General features: G+C 36.4%; 1 protein-coding gene across 2 annotated transcripts in view; it reads right to left on the reverse strand.

Moving 5' to 3' along the window:
* LOC145680784 (uncharacterized) overlaps nucleotides 1–13,677 on the reverse strand; it is a 101,108-nt gene that overhangs the window by 45,229 nt on the left and 42,202 nt on the right. The window lies entirely within an intron of this gene.

Genomic DNA, 13,677 nt, shown 5'->3' on the forward strand with positions numbered 1-13,677 from the left:
TGACGAAGACTGACAAGTGACTGATCTGTGATATTTATTATTTTGTTGCGGAGTAACATAGAAACATCAGCATTTTGTATTGTAAATGTACATATTTCGTATTAATGTGGCCAGCAACATAATTCTTGATTAAGAAAACGTCCAGGAAAAAAAATATAAGAAAATCTTCAAACCTAAGCTTATGTTGTTTGTTTTCTTTTGCACACAGAAAGGAATGGTTTTGTAAATAAAAATGTAGAGAAGCCCAAAATGTGGAAAAATGTTCTGAAGCGCAAACAAGGTGAGTTGCAGTAACGGAGAAAACATCAACACCCAATACAATATTTCAGTGTATCAGATATTGTTCTAAGTATGTACCTAACTCGAGGGTCGCGAATCTGAATATTCCATATTGAATATATTGATTTCTATCAATTTCATAAGATTTTTGAAGTAACTATTGAAATCTGCAACCCAAAAAACATATAATTCGATACCCATGTCGATACAATACTCCAAAAATATTCTTGACAATTTTACGGCCGCCATATTGGGTGCCATATTGAATATCTCGATTTGTATCAATTTCATAACATTTTTGACATTATTATTAGAATCTGCAACCCAAAAAAACATATAATTTGATACCCATCTTGATAAAATATACAAAAATATTCCTATCAATTTTACAGCCGCCATTTTGGCCGCCATCTTGAATTACTCAAAACGCTCAAGGTGTACATTTGTACACCCGGCAGATTCAGATTCAGCACCCTCAAATTAGGTAAAAGCCACCGAGAAACATTAGACATACTGAAATTTTTAGTTTCGGTGGATTTCCTCCAGACTATTTGTGAGGTATCTAATGTTGAGAGCAAGAATTGAAGATAAACTCTTCTATAGCCTTCACCTTCGTTAATAAAATACTAAAAAGATGATGCCTGTGGGCTCTTACCATGAATCCTCCTTCTTTTCACTGGAACTTGTCTGGTTGCTCTTAAGATCCAATTCCTTTGATCATTCGGTTTTAAAGACCAAAAGTGTCTAAATAAGGATTGGCGCCTCTCTTCCGTAATATCGGAACATTTATTTGGGCAAGACTTGCATTTGTTTGGTTGTACAGTATTTGTTTCTTCTCCATTCTTTCTTGCCTGTTTCTGTTGTAAGCTTGGCCACTTTGCTTTAATCATTTTTTGTGAATAGGTTTCTTTTTAATTCTCAATCTCTTTTCCCCTACGATGTTATTTTCTGGTGTAAAAGTAATCTTCCTCCGCTTCCTAGCACCGCTTTCCTCATTGCAACCATCACCTGAATTCGACTATCCAGCTGAATTTCCTGAAACCCTTTTTCTCTTAACATATAATATACCTAGGTATATTCATCTGATGTGGTTGGTGTTTTGTCCAACCAATCTATTGAGTTTTCGGAAGGACAAGCCTGGTTAAATATGATATCATCGTCAGAGAAATAGTCTAAATAGCTCAGTCCCAAATTTGTTCTTTTTCTCAAGTTCCGTTTCTCAGCGAAATAATATTCATCTCTTTCTCGATTCTTTTCTAAAGTTCCCTCTTCATTCGGGTTTAGGGTCTCTCCCTCTACTGCTGTCTCCTGATGTTTGTTTGGGTTTTTCTTCCCTTCTTCAGTCTTCTTCTCATCCGGGTATAGGGTATCTTCCACTGCTACTCTCTTCTGAAGCTGGTTTGGGTTTTCCTTTCCTTCTTCAGCCTTGTTAACATCCGGTTTCTAGCATATCTTCTACAGCTACTTTCTTCTGATGCTTGTTTGGGTTTTCCTTCCCTTCTTCAGTCCACTCCTCATCCTGGTTTAGTGTCTCTTCCACTGCTACTGTCTCCTGAAGCTTGTTTGGGTTTTCCTTCCCTTCTTCATTCTTTTCCTCAATGTGGTTTAAAGTCTCCTTCACTGCTACTGTCTCCTGATACTTGTTTGGGTTTTTCTTCACTTCTTCAGCCTTTTCCTCATCCGGGTTTAGGGTATATTCTACTGTTACTCTCTTCTGATACTTGTTGGGGGTTTTCTTCCCTTCTTCAGCCTTCTTCTCGTCCGACTTTAAGGGTATCTTCCACTGCTAGTTTCTTCTTCTTGTTGTTTGGATTCTCCTTTCCTTATTCAGCCTTATTAACATCCGGTTTCTAGGGTATCTTCCACAGCTACTTTCTTCTGATGCTTATTTGGATTTTTCTTCCCTTCTTCAGCCTTGTTCTCATCCGGGTTTAGGGTATCTTCCACTGCTACTCTCTTCTGATGCTTGTTTGGGTTTTCCTTCCTTTCTTCAGCCCCAATTTTCATGATCTCACTCTTCAAACAATTAACTGTATTGGAATATGTCCCGCTTGGTACCCTCGGCTTCATGACTTGTTTTTAAACTTGCTGTTTGGTTAGATTTAAAATTTTCCTCCCACGGGAAAACTAAAAGCAGAAAATAGCAAAAAAATAAACCGACCTAAAATGTGATAAAAGCAATATTTTTTGTAAGTGGAGTGGAAAGTAATAGTTTTAAAAGCTTTGACTAATAGTACCTCCTGTTTACTAAATAAATCTGACTTTTGAAGTTGGCAGAAATCTTACATTCATTAAATAAATTAGGTAGCTTTGATTTCCATTGACCTAAAAGGTCAGCTATAAGTATTAGCATGTGATAGTGTAAGTCGAAGCTTTAGGAAAATATTACTCTGCTATTTTTATCACGCTCTTTGAAATCGGTTTAATTTTTATATAATTAATATTGACAATCTGTTCCCTGGCCGGACGGGTGGGGGCAACTTGCCTGCCTGCCAAATAGCATTGGATAGGTCGAACGTGAGCACGAACCTTGTTCTAGCCAGTCATCGAAACTGAAGATCTCCGTAATATTTTTCAGTCTTAACAGGCGAATGCCGGGACGGCACTTCTGTAAGGCCAGAGCCGCTGGCTTTCCACATCCTTGCCCTCTATTCTTCTCCGGCCTGACCCTTATTTTCCTGAAGGCCACAACTAATTGACATTGCTAATTAGTTACTAAAAGCAACCTTTCTTAACAGCTAGATTTGATATGGACAGAACGATCATTACAATAGGAATAACCGCCATCAAATATCGATAACACGTAACTTCCACGTCATGAGCAGGTAACAAAGAAGACGCGCACGGCTACCGAACATAATAGCACGCAGCTGATGCCCGTTATGTGCAAACAAAATTATGTGAGTAAATTTTGACTAGCGCAAACTGTTGGGGCACAAATGACTGCTGCCAGTACACCTGAGACAGTCCTACTTGTGTGATGTTAAAGCGCTACAGTGTCAAGGTTTTACCAACAGTGCTCATGACGGTCAGTCATCCGCCAAGCGATCACACTTGGATCAGGTACGTGCGGTGGGCAGAAAATGAACAACGAATAGCACTATGGTATCTCACCACAGGCGTATGTCAATGGAGGAATTGACGCACCAGTACAATATGGGCCAATAAATCCTACAACAAATTTCAACCATGACCATGTGACGTACCTTACATCGGTTAGGGTAACATAGCCGTAGACCAACACTATTACAATAACACAGAAATAACATACGGCTGACATGAACAAAAGCAAAGGGATCATTAGACTATGGATCAATGAAAGGTTATCTGCAGTGGTAAGTCCCGCTTTTCACTGAACCATGTCGATGATATTGTTGGAAACTGCATGAGTATACGTCTCCGGGTTGCAGCATGGTAATTCAATAGGACGGTGGCGGTGCTGTTTATTGTCTGGGTCTTGGAAGCGACGCACAAGTATTTCTTACTCGATTAAATTTTCATGGCCCATACCTCCAAGTCCAAGAGAGCACCGCCATATTCTAGCAGGAGAACGGAAGGTGTCATCGGGCTGCGTTTTTTACATAATGGTTGGAGGAACATTAAAATGAGTTTTCAATACTGCCCTGATATCCAAAATTGCCCGACTTAACCCTATTACGCATGTATGGAACATGCTGTGATGTTCTGTGCAATGTGCTGCACATCGTCCAAATGTGCACCACTTGCAGGATGGCTTGGACTGAACCTGCAGAATACAAGGAGTATACCTTGAGGAATCTATTCATAAGCGTATGAATGCTTTGATTACCCAGAATGAACACGCTCTTAGATAAGGTCCCTAATGTAGTGATCGTTTAGTCTTAGTGTATAAAGGGGGCGCGGTGGCTCAGTGGTAGAGCGTTCACCTCTGGTGCTTGGGGTCCCGGGTTCGATCCCAGCCCCCGCCAAGTGAACTTTGTGATGGACAAACACCGTGCTCGTGGGTTTTCTCGGGGTTCTCCCGTTTCCTCCCACTTTCTTCATTCCACCATTTCACTCATCTCTCATAATCACCGTCTCCTTTAGCCTAACCGGCATAAGCGTGGGACGTAAAACATAAAGATTTCATTTCTTAGTGTATAAAATAATCATTCCTAATAACTTGTCAACAATAGGAATATTTTATATAACATGTTTACTGAATTTTAACGACTCCTTCACCATTCCGTAAGCTGAACAGTGTTACCTAACGCAAAAAGCTGCGCTGAAATAAGAATTTTCGAATACATTAGTGTACAAACAAAATACATGCACACATAAAGACATCCTAAAAAAAGGAATTATTTGAAGTCCTACGGTACGTTATTTTCAGTGTGTGAAACCGGGATATTGTTTTGCACCTTTCCATTTAAGTGATAGGATGTTTAGAACACACTTTTTGTGATTGTTCATATTTTACCTTGACTTTTATCCAGTTGTACACAGGAAGTTTATTAAACACTGAAAAACATGTTCACGAAACTTCGATAATCGTTCATTAAGCAGAAAAATGTCCGGCTTTTCAACGATATTTTAAGCGTTTTAAAGGCAAAGTTTAAACTTCTAAGACCCATTGATATTCTTAAAAAAAATCTTCAGTCCATTACGGTGAATATCAACCCATGTAAGTTGATAGTAGTTCCCCGATATCATAGGCGTATCGATCCTAGCAGGAAAGTCTAGGATGGATACGGTCATGTGGGGTTATGGAATGCTACATCAAAGGGGTTCTTGTATAATTGACATACTAAAGTTAACTGTAAAACAATGAATAAATAATTTCTAATAGTTCTTAATATAAACTTACTCAATAGGAAAAACAAAATCTCAGTGTAAATGTATATTTCTGACTTCAATGAAAATATTTTTGGAAGTGGATGCAACTGGTAGAAATTAGTCAAAAAATCATAATTATTTTCATGAAATTTGATTTTTCTAAAGATTTTCTAGACTTTGGTTGGATATAGTATACGTAAGACCGTCTGAGTTCCAGAAGAAGCTGGACGCTCATACTTTTAGGGATTATTCATTGAGTATCTACGAACTTAGAAAGGGGGTAACAAACCCACTTTCATTTACTTATCCACTGATACGAAAATAAAAAAGAACGTACCTATTTGCCCTTGTACTTTATATGCTATAGCGCATTACATTATATGCAACAAGGATTTTGGTCTGCATCATGATATAAATTTAAAAATATTTAACATTTTTCGAATCGAAACCAACAAAATTTATTCTAGAAAGTAAAAATAGAATGTTAAGCACATATAATGAAGACAACGCAGTGATTTAATTTGGTAACGTATAAATATATAATATGAAGTATCCTCGCGCACGGAAGACAGGGTGTTCTCATGTATACTATTACCCTTTGGTTTAGGTAAGGATTATGCCCCTAGGCCCGCTATTTACACCTAAGCTACACATATTTACACCTAAGCTACACATATTTACATCTAAGCTGCACCTAGTTACACCTAAGGTTTCTTTTCTGCCCGACAACAATTACCATCGTTAGGCTTATATTCACACAAAGAATGCCGTTGCATGTACTGTCTGCGAATAGTTTGTTGTTTAGGATTTTACTTCAACTCGCAGAAGCGTTGTTGTGCTAAGGTTAAATAAACATAAATTTGCTTTCCCCCACATATTATTGAAAAGGACGTATATGTACAATAATTTTACCATTCTCCCTGAAACCATTAAAATAACACCGACTATTTAATACACACCAGGCCCACTATGGAATTTCTGTTCCTATTTTGTTGACAAGTTTTGAAATTATTAAATTTATTATAAATGAAAACGAAATTATTGGTTTTATCCTACTATTTAGTGAAATGATGTTAAAAAACTGATATCTGAAACCATACAGTAAAGGGAACTGAAACAATCATTGTGAAAACTTGCAAAAAGTTGCTTCAAACCTTACTATTGTTTTCCTCTTGCATGGTCAATACAATTGTCACTTTCAGTCTACTGGGAAAAATGTATTAAACGCCAAACGTAGAACCTCTTAGCTCCTCCCCCCTTAATTGCTCGCAACACACTATTTTTTCCCAATAGGCGCTCTGAAGTCGTGTAAATTGGACGCTTGTGCAGCTTCGGAAGTTTTCACCGAAGAACTTCTGCACCGAAATATAAAACCTTAAAATGTATTATACGACGTTACAAACTGTTATTGCAAGTAAAATAGCAGTAAGTAGCTATAACAATATTACCGTTTATTTCAAAAGTGAGGCTGAGAGCCTCTAACGTATATTTTTAAGATAGCAAAATTGCTGTAAGGAAAAGTATTTGTTCTTAGCAGGTAAATAGAACTGCAACAAATACTGGAAATCATTTATATCATTACATCAAAATTGTTTCAAGCGACTCAGAACCAACTTCAATCTGACGCTTACTACACTTTTGCCATGAAATATTCTAATAATCATGTCCATACCACATTTATTTGCTCCAAGCACGAAAATAATTTGGTGTTTGAAACAATCTAGACTACAAGTCAGTTTCTTCGTATCATCGGAAACATTTATGCAGTAAATACAAACGACTGAGTGTTACATACGACATTTTTGCCTCCAGCAAGTGTAATTACACCCGTATAAGCGACATAGCTATCTCGGCAACGGTTAAAGATAGAAACATGGCGATTAGACCATTCGATGCGCCTTAAAATTCTGAGCAAAAAACTGAAAAAAAGTCAATTTCGAAAAAAATGTCGCTTACTGCGTTAATGCCGGAAAGGGACGATATGTAGGTGGCCAGCAGTGAAGCCATTTTGAGCTTCAAAATTATGTGTAAACTTTACACATTTTTGAATACTTTAAAATTATTTCATATTCACTTTGAGATTTTTCAAGAAGTTCTGGCTGAATTACTACATGTGGATAATGAAAATAAAGGTAGAAATGTAGAATGTAATATAACAACCTACATGACATCGACATAACAACTAGGGTAGGTATTTTGCACATACATGAAAGTGTTTTCTTAGTCCCTGTCTTTCTGCACGTTGGGATCATTGTTGCACAGTTATAAGAGGAAGTAACTAGCCTTGTTAAAGTTAGAGAACATATTTACAACTTCGTAAAGAACATTCAGAGAGTAAAGAAGGAAATTAATATGATTATTGAGAGTTCGAAAGATTACTTGATATGAGAAGCTTTAGAAGTGAAATTTGTGATGCTGTTGTAGTGAAAATAAAATGAAGATTCTAATTTACTGGACATCTCGCAGCAACAAACTCTATTCTCTGCTTATTAGCACTTCATAGTTGTTTATTTATTTATTTTTTTTATAAGTCTAACACATATTTGTGTCTTCGCATGCTTGTTTTCACAATAACATTTCAGAGGTAAATCAATTTAAAATGTACTTCAAGAATATTCGTTCGTTCTCTGAATGCTTGTTTTATATAAAAAAAGAAAAGAAAAGAAAAAAGTTATTATACACCACGTGTTATCAAATTCCGAAATTTAAAAGTGCATTAAGAAAGTATTTTATTTTCTCTTCATAATAATTTATATACGAGCGTGATAAAGGAAACATAACCCTTGGTCGAAAACCTACTGCGAAGCTATGTGAAGCTCGTTGTTGAATTCATTCAAAGGCTTCCTGTAGTGCCTTCCCACTACTGTAGAAATAAAACAACACGACTATATCTTCCCGAGGATCTCAAAAACATCGTTTATCTCTATACGATTTACTCACGTGGAATGAACGAAGAAGGAAATATTCCTGTGAGTGAAAGAGTTTTTCGTTATATATTTAACTCAAAATTCAACCTTGGGTTTCATAGACACAAAAAGAACAAGTGCCAGAAATGTATCGTCTTTACCAACAAGACAGACGTAACCCAAGAAGAGAAGGCTGATTACACCCGACATATTGAAGATGAAGAAGCAACTAAGGCTCGTTTCAAAAAACAGCAGAGTTTGAGTGGTAGTCAGGAAGGAACACTTGTCGCGAGTTTCGATTTGCAGAAAGTTTTGAGCGTACCTCATGGCGATTCCATGCCTTTGTACTACAGACGAAAGTATTCTGTATACAACCTCTCGATATATGAATAAAAAAGCAGAACAATTATGTATGGGGTGAGAGCGAAGGTAAACGAGGTTAGAATGAAATCGCTTATATCCTTTCGAGATATATAGATGTAGTGGACGAACGAGGTAATGTTTCAACTGTAATCCTGTATTGCAATAACTGTGCCGGTGAAAACAAAAATAGAAATATTTTGGCCATGTTGAAATGTGAACTTGAAAAATCCAAAAACTTACAACGAATCCATATCAATTAGTTGGTACCGGGTCACACATATATGCCTGTGGACAGTGTGCATTGTCAAATTGAGAAAGCATCTCATAATCAAAAAATTGAAAGTCCATCCGAGTGGATTACCGTCATGAGAATGGCAAGAACAAAGCAACATCCATTAATTGTGGAAGCATGATTCTTTTAGAAATTGGTCAACTTTGGCAGCCCAAATCTTCATTGCTAAGAAACATGAGTCAGGGGAACCTTTCTTGCTGTCAAAAATGAGAGTTGTCATTTTTTCAAAAAATAATGAATTTGCCAAAGTTAAGTATTCAATGACTAAGGACGCAGTGTATCTTACACTGAAATTTCGCCCACTAGGACAAAAGCAGCCAAGCAGACTTTATGCAGCAGCCATCCCTATCAGTAAAGCCAAGTACCAGGGTCTTGTCAAATTGTGTAATCAGAATATTCTACCAAAGCATATACACGGGTTTACCAGCAGTTGCCACACATTGGAGAAACACAAGATACCCTCCCTGAGACAGATGAAGATGAAGAAGAAACTCAAGGTTGAAACACGTTGTCATTATTTTTAATTTTTTCTTGCAATAGTTAAAAATTGATACAGTTACAGCTTTGTGAAGTTTCGACAATTTGCATTTATTTAGTAAATGAATGATGCAAATTTTCATTGTATCAGTAAGTTTAACAAATCAGTAATAATTTGCAATATTCTAAGCTTTAATAAATTTTAAAAAAACCTAAAAATAAATGAGAAAACTAAATAATAGTGTCAGCTATTATTAACTTAACTATTCAGAAGATTAGATTAATTTTTACATATAAAGGAGAGGTAAGCCAAAGCATTTTTCTTGCCAAATTTATTTTAAGCAGCATTATTTCAAGAAGCGTTCAGTATTTTACAGATCAGTATACAACTAACATTCTTCAATTAACGAATCAGGAATTCATTACCATTTTCCCCCCTAAATGTCACTTAACGCAATTTCACTATGACACCGTGTGCCTTAATGCATTGTTACATTTGAGTGAATGTCGTTTGAAGTATTGATTTGTTAAAAATTTTGTAAGCAAAAATGAATTAAGCGCCAAAATAAGTGAATATTTTTAAGCTCTTATATACGTCACTGTCCTATTTGACGGAACTTGTTTAATTATATTAGCTGTATTTTTCTTACGAAAATAGTCCAGAAAACAAAAAAGTTATTCAAGAAAAACCATCAAAATTTCAGTTTTTCGGCTCTCCTGTAAAATTTTCAAAATGTCGCTTACTGCATTAATGCCGGAAAGGGACGATATATTCTCGAAAAAGATTGATGAACATGAATATAATTACACGTCTAAAGTTGGATATACGCTGCAAGGAAGCAGTTTGTGTCACATCTTCTGCAGTACTTGTTTAAATCCTTTTACAGTTTAAAACATATGTATCCCATGAAACCATAATACAGAACTAAATAAAGTATTAGATCTAATATGACAGATGTAGCACCAGGTCAGAGACCACGGTAATTTCTTTGAACTTTCAACAACGAGCGATTGATAGCGCGCGTCTGTTAGGAAAGGTATGAAACATTGAAGGCATACTCCAGTTTTGAACCTAACACAAAATCACGCTGTTCTCGGCAACTTCCTCTCCTCTATACTTCTGTGTTTGTGCAGAAACTATTTCTAGTCACTTGAGACAGCCAGTTTATTTGTTGCTCGTCCGTGAAGCTGACCGTACCTTATTAAGAGGACGAGCTCTAATAGTGTTTTGTGACTTTTACCATAAATTGAAGTTGCATAAACTAACATATATTTTCCTTCTCGATTATATGGTAGTTCCATGACGCAGTGGTACTGCCTCAGTATTCATTGTTACTATTATGAACAAAACAAGGTATAACATGTATTGTTCCTGTAATATACTGAACAGAGTTATGAAAATGAAAACTAAGATTTCACGCTTCCGATTTACCGGTACATTTCTTCTCCTTGCGCAATAACGCTACTACTATATTTAAAAATAAATAAAAAAAAAAGGTTTCGTTCATACAAATCAGGTCATTTTTTTTATTTTTTATTTTTTTATTTTTTGCTCAAGAAAATCCTTATATGAAAATTTTAAACGGGAATTTCTGGAAGAATTCTATACTTGTTGCAAGTGATACAATATATATATATATATAGATATAGATAGATAGATAGATAGATAGATAGATAGATAGATAGATAGATAGATATAGATATAGATATAGATATAGATATAGATATATACAGCGTGAGTACAGAAACAGTACCTGATTTTAAAGTGTCATATAATTAATATTTAATTGAATATTTACATGAAATTTTGAACAGAGCTCAGTAAACTCAAAGTATATTCCCATCTATCTTTTCAGAATCTTAGTTCTGACCAGGGCAGCTAGAGGGCAGTAACATCGAAAATGGCGTTCACCCCACAGCAACGAAGCTGGTGCGTTTTACAATTTGCAAAAACAAGCAGTTTTGTGAGAGTGCAACGTGATTTCAAACGACAATTTAATGCTGATCGACCCACACACAAATCCATTGTGAAGTGGCATAGAACGTTTATTGAGACGGGGTGCATTTGTAATCAAAGAAAAGGACATTCAGGGCGACGTCCAGTCTCCGAGGAAACTGTGGAGCGCGTAAGAGCAGCCTTCGTACACAGCCCACAGAAGTCTACACGTAAAGCTAGCAGAGAGTTGCAGATGCCACAAACAACAATAAGCAAGATCTTACGCAAACGTTTGCGGTGTTACCCGTACCGACTGCAGTTGGTTCAGAAATTATACTTACAAGACAAGGTAAAACGCCTGATTTCTGTGAGACTATGCAAAATTTCATGGAGGGCGACGAAAACTTTCTGACGAAGATCATTTTCAGCGATGAGGCGACATTTCACCTAAGTGGAAAGGTGAATAGACACAATGTAAGGATATGGGGAACCCAGAATCCTCATGCAACTGTAAATGTGAAACGTGACTCACCGAAAGTCAATGTTTTTTGTGCAGTATCAGAGCGTCGGGTGCACGATCCGTTCTTCTTTCAGGGACAAACAATTACAGGTGAAAGTTACTTAGCATTGCTACGTAACTGGTTGATTCCGCAACTTAGTAATGCAGAGATAGACGACTTCGTTCTACAACAAGATGGAGCGCCGCCACACTGGCATCGTGCTGTACGCAGGTTTCTAAACGAGAACCTCCCAAACCGATGGATAGGGCGCTCTGGAGTCAATGATCAAGTTCTTTGCAAGTGGCCTTTAAGATCACCTGACCTCACTGTTTGTGACTTCTTTCTGTGGGGATTTGTGAAGGACAAAGTGTATGCACTACCCGCAACTCTGAACGATCTCCAAGAACGCATCAGTGATGCTGTCAACTCCATCACACCGGATATGCTTCACAACGTGTGGTTGGAGCTAGATTACCGCCTCGATATTTCCCGCGTTACAGGTGGCGCGCACATCGAGTATTTGTGATTTCAATTATTGCTACACAAACTTTTTGAGTTTATGTATCACTGTTCAAAATTTCAGCAAAATATTCCTTCGCATATTAAATTTACATTAATTTGAAACCTGGGACTATTTCTGTGCTCACCCTGTACAATTAGAAATAAATCTAGGAGCTAAGTATTCTAGGTTAAAATAGGAGTTAGAGCCATTTGAGTGAAGTACCCAAAATCGCTAAAAATATGTCTTAGTTTGAAGGGATTAATAGCATGTTACAAGTGCTGAAAATTTAATTATTTAATTTAAAAAGGTATACAGTCAATTTTATAAAGTAATATTCATATCCCAAATTTTCGTAAACTCAATAATGATCTTATCATTCTCAATTCATTTATAAATTATAACGATTCCAATAATTTGTCAACAATGAAGAATGGTTACTATGTTCCTTTCAGGAATCATATATCTTCAATATGTATTTTTGGCGTTTGGCGTTCTAATGTTCAAATTTTTATATCATAATATTCAAGGAGTATCCCAGTGAAAATAATGGGTGCAACGTGTTCTGTTAGGGAAGCGTTATTAAGTGAATTTACGCGTTTGTGACATTATATCAAGAGAAATGCCGACTAAGAGAGTCATCGCTTTGGAACAAAGCCCATACAGAAAAGAATTATGAAGGAAATACAATTTGGACTCTTGGTATGTAACTCTTATGAAATGAAGCTCTGCTCAGATGAATAGTATGACCTGCTGTAAGTAATTTCTCTTCTTTCCATATATTTTACGATATCTTTTCATACAATTAGGAATACCAATATATTGACTGAAGACATTTGTACATTTCAAAATTTTCAGTTAGCATTGCACAAAGGTTATGAAATTTACACGTCACTGTTTCCTTGCTTGCTTTTATTAATAAATATACTTGTGTGCCTTTTCAAATTAGAAACGTTATTATTCAACGATATATGCATTAAATGAGCCTATGTACAATATCTTTATTAATATAAAAGGATGTATGATAAAATTTGTGATCTAAATCGCCATTCACCAAGAAATTGTATTATCAATACTATACAGCGTAGACGAAAATAGTAATCAAAATTGGGCACTAACACTAATGATAATGATTAACGATGATTTTCTATAAACACATTAATCATGTTTCTGACTCAAACTAAAAATCATGTAAACCTAGACATTTCGGAAAGAATAGGAATGACATCGTTGCTATAGAATAAGAGAAAAAATAGTCTATAGGTACACATGTTGACTTTTACAATAGAATGATGAACAGGCACTTCTAGTTATCTGAAATTTAATGAAGCAATTCTTCGACATCATAATCACTGATGCTCAGTAAAAATGTTATTAATTATTCGAAAAGCTTGATGTTTCAGAGCGCGGTGGCTCAGTGGTAGTGTTCACCTCCGGTGGTTGGGGTCCTTGGTTCGATCCCAGCTCGCGCCGTGTGGACTTTGTGGTGGACAAACACCGTGCTCGTGGGTTTTCTCGGGGTTCTACTGTTTCCTCCCACTTTCTTAATTCCACCGTTTCACTCATTTTTCATTATCACCGTCTCCTTTAGCCTAACCGGCATAATCGTGGGACGTTAAACTTAAAGATTT

The sequence above is a fragment of the Thermobia domestica genome, chromosome 3 (assembly GCF_964235325.1).
Source record: "Thermobia domestica chromosome 3, izTheDome1.hap1.1, whole genome shotgun sequence".
Classification (NCBI taxonomy): Eukaryota; Metazoa; Arthropoda; class Insecta; order Zygentoma; family Lepismatidae; genus Thermobia; species Thermobia domestica.